The sequence below is a fragment of the Globicephala melas genome, chromosome 13 (genome assembly GCF_963455315.2).
Source record: "Globicephala melas chromosome 13, mGloMel1.2, whole genome shotgun sequence".
NCBI classification, from domain to species: domain Eukaryota; kingdom Metazoa; phylum Chordata; class Mammalia; order Artiodactyla; family Delphinidae; genus Globicephala; species Globicephala melas.
Window position 1 is genome coordinate 82,136,552 of NC_083326.1, and position 3,344 is coordinate 82,139,895.

Genomic DNA, 3,344 nt, shown 5'->3' on the forward strand with positions numbered 1-3,344 from the left:
CAAGGGAGGTGTCTCATTGGTGGGCTGTTTTCTTGGAATTGTCCATCCAGACAGGTGGACACCACTAGAGTTGGATTCGTGGGAACAGAAAAGGAGTTGACAGGCAGGGCCAGAAAAGAGAAGGTAGGGGCAGCTGCTGGCCATTCGCTTATTCATTCAACCGATATTTATTGAGCACCTACTATGTGCCAGGTACTCCTCTAGGCACTGGGGCTACAGGAGTGGAGAAAACGTACTTCCTGTCTTCACGGTGATTGTGTCCTTGTGGGTGAGTCAGGCAAACATGAAGAATAAATGCTATGATAAGGAGAAAAATAGCTATGAGAAGTGGGTGTCAGTGGGAGAGAGGCGAAACTTTAAACAGGGTGGTCAGGGAAGCCCACTTACCTGACATGTGAACAAAACTCAAAGGAGAAAAGGGAGTCAGCCCTGTGGAGACCCAGGTCAAAGGAGATAGGGAGTTAGCCTGTGGAGACCTGGGGGAAAGGTATTCCTGGCAGAAGGAACAGTGAGTGTAAAGGTCCTGTGGCAGAAGACTGCCCGGTGTACTTGAGGACCAGCAAGGAGGCCTGTGTAGCTGCAGCTGAGTGACGGGGAAGGGTGAGTAAAGCAAATGAGCTCTGAGACGTAGACCTGGTGGGGGAGTGGGGGAGGCAAACGCTGCAGAGCCTTGCAGGGCAGCACAGGGACAACCCAGGGCGTCCAGCCCAAGGCTCACCAAAGAAACACACGTGCCAATCTGAGTTTCCTTCAGCTTTCCTCTCCAACCTGCTGCTGTATTTTCCACCTCGATCAATGGCGTTTCTATCCCACGCCTCCACCCACAACTGCTGCCGCTGGTTACCTAAGCTCAAAGGCTGGAAATCCTGGGCTTCTCCTTTCCCCCAGCTACCAAGGCTGATGGTTCTTCTACGGTATTCAAATGCATCCACCTCTCCCTCTGTCCCTCAGTCCCACAGGGAAAGTCCTCTCTTCACTGCTTCTGCTGTGGGGGCCAAAGCGAAGCCTCAACTCAACACGTCTGCGTCAGAGCAGACGGGGCTGTGCTGGAGAGGGGCAGGTGCCAGGTAGACTTGGGCGAGAGCCCCTCATCCAGGCCCCTCTCTAGAAATAACAAGAGCAAACACATAGCACTGAGGCTGTGCCAGCAACAGTTTTAAACATCTTTGATATCAAACTCACCGTAGTGCAGGACTCCCCTGGCGGTCCAGCGGTTAAGACGCCGTGCTTCCACTGCAGGGAGCCCGGGGTTTGATACCTGGTCGGGGAACTAAGATCCTGCATACCACTCAGCCACAAACAAACAAAACGAACAAAAAACAACAACCAAAAAACAGTAGCGCTAGGAGGTATTATCCTTATTTAACAGACAAGGGAAACCGAGGCACTGAGAGATCAAGTAGCTTGCCCAAGACCACACACAGCTAGTAAGCGGCTGACCAGGTAGTGGGGCTCCCTAGTCTGTGTTCAGCTAATGAGGGTCGGCTCTGTCCATGCCCCATCTGAAGAGGCACCTACTGCCCTGTGCCAGCTGGTTGTCACTGCACAGGAAGGCAAGGCCAGAACTGCCTGGTTGTCCCAGGTGGAACCAGAACCGTAGAGTTTGTATGTGAAATATCCTGACCTTCTGAAAGGTTGACTCGAATTTGTTAAAATCAGGCAGACGAAATAAAATACATCTGTGAGCCAGATCTGGCCCGTGAGCTACCAGTTTGCAGCCCCCTGTGTTACAGAATTTCCCTTCTTTGCATGAACCATGGGAAAATAGAGGGAGGGTATCTTTGGCCAGCAGCACTGGCCTGGGACCTGCCATTGTTCCTCTGGTTTCTCACTGCTGTTCTTTTCATTTCTGAATTCATGATCCTAGAAGCCCTGATTTCTATAACCTGAGGGGGGTGGAAAAATTCCTCCCAATTCCTCCATTACAACAACTCCGATTTTTTTTTCTTACACTGAGATCCATCTGCTTCTAGTTCTGAGTTGACTCCTCCCCAGGGAGGGTTGTCAAGCATCAGAAGTAGGGAATTCCCTGGCCGGCCGGTGGTTAGGGCTTCGCACTCTCACCGCCCAGGGCCAGGGTTCGATCCTTGATTGGAACTAAGATCCCACAGGCTGTGCGGTGCAGCCAAAAAAAAAAAAAAAAAAGAAAGAAAAAGAAAAGAAAACGAAGAAAAAAAAGAAAAGCAGAGAAAGAAAAAATCAAAATCAGAAGCAGAAGAGGTCCTATTTGCCCCCACCTCCTTTTCTCCAGTTTTGAAGAAAATTTTCCTTCTGTTTTAGGACCAGTAGCTCCTTTCCCAACTGTGTCACTCTTTTTTGCAAGGGCCATTCACACTTGAGTACGAACTAGGCTCTCTTCAAATGGAGTCCACGTCTGGAGCAGGGTTGGGGGGAGTAGAGCTGCACAGGGGGTGTGGGGGAGTAGGCACTGGTGTCTGCCGTGCTGCTGGTAGAGGGCAGAAGCTGAGGGGCGCAGATCCCTTCTACCAGCTCTCACACCAGGAACCATGTGCCATGGGTGCTGAGCGAGGATGATGCCCCAAAGTCCCTGGACTAACACTTTCCTAAGTCCAGAGGTTTGGGTTCAGGGCAGCAAAGTTGGGTACAGCTCATCCTTGGAGATCAGAACGCCATCAGACAGGATGCTGCCAAGCTTTGTCCCACCTTAGGGCCTTTACCCTTGCTGTACCCTCTTCCTGGGATGCTCTTTCCCCAGATTTTCCCATGGCTGGCTCCCAAATGTCACCTCCCAGAGGGGCCTTCCCTCGATCGACATTAGTCCTTCCTCCCACCTTCACCTCTACACAAGCTCATCACCCGCTTTATTTTCTTAATAGCATTTACCACTCTACAAAACGCTATTGTCTGTCTTTCCCTTTAGCGTGTAGGCCCTCTGCACCTCTTGGTTCCAGAACTCCCCGCAACCTGCGCGGTCCTACTCAGCCCAGCGCTAGCCCCCGGCGCCTCCTCGGCTCCCGCAGCCTCTGAACTCCTAACGCGGATGTCTCCTACAGTGCTGCCGCCCTGAGCTCCCCCTGGCGGCCAAAGAACCTCACTGCTCCAGCCCGGCACAAACACGTGGACACCGCCTTGGACCCCAGTCCGCTTTATTCCGGAGGGCGGGAGACTGAACAGCCCAACCGAGAGGGCGAGTTAGGAGGTAGGCGGAGTCTTGTGTGTGTGGGAGGTCCCGGAGGCGGCTGGTGGGCGGGGTCTAAAGGGAGCGGCCAGTAAGGAGGGCTCGCTCGCTGTTCAGGGCCTGTGGAGTGGGCGCGTTCCAGGACGAGGGGGCGTGGCCCACCGTGCGCCGGCAGGTGGGCGGGGCTTCGGTGGGTCAGGCGGCA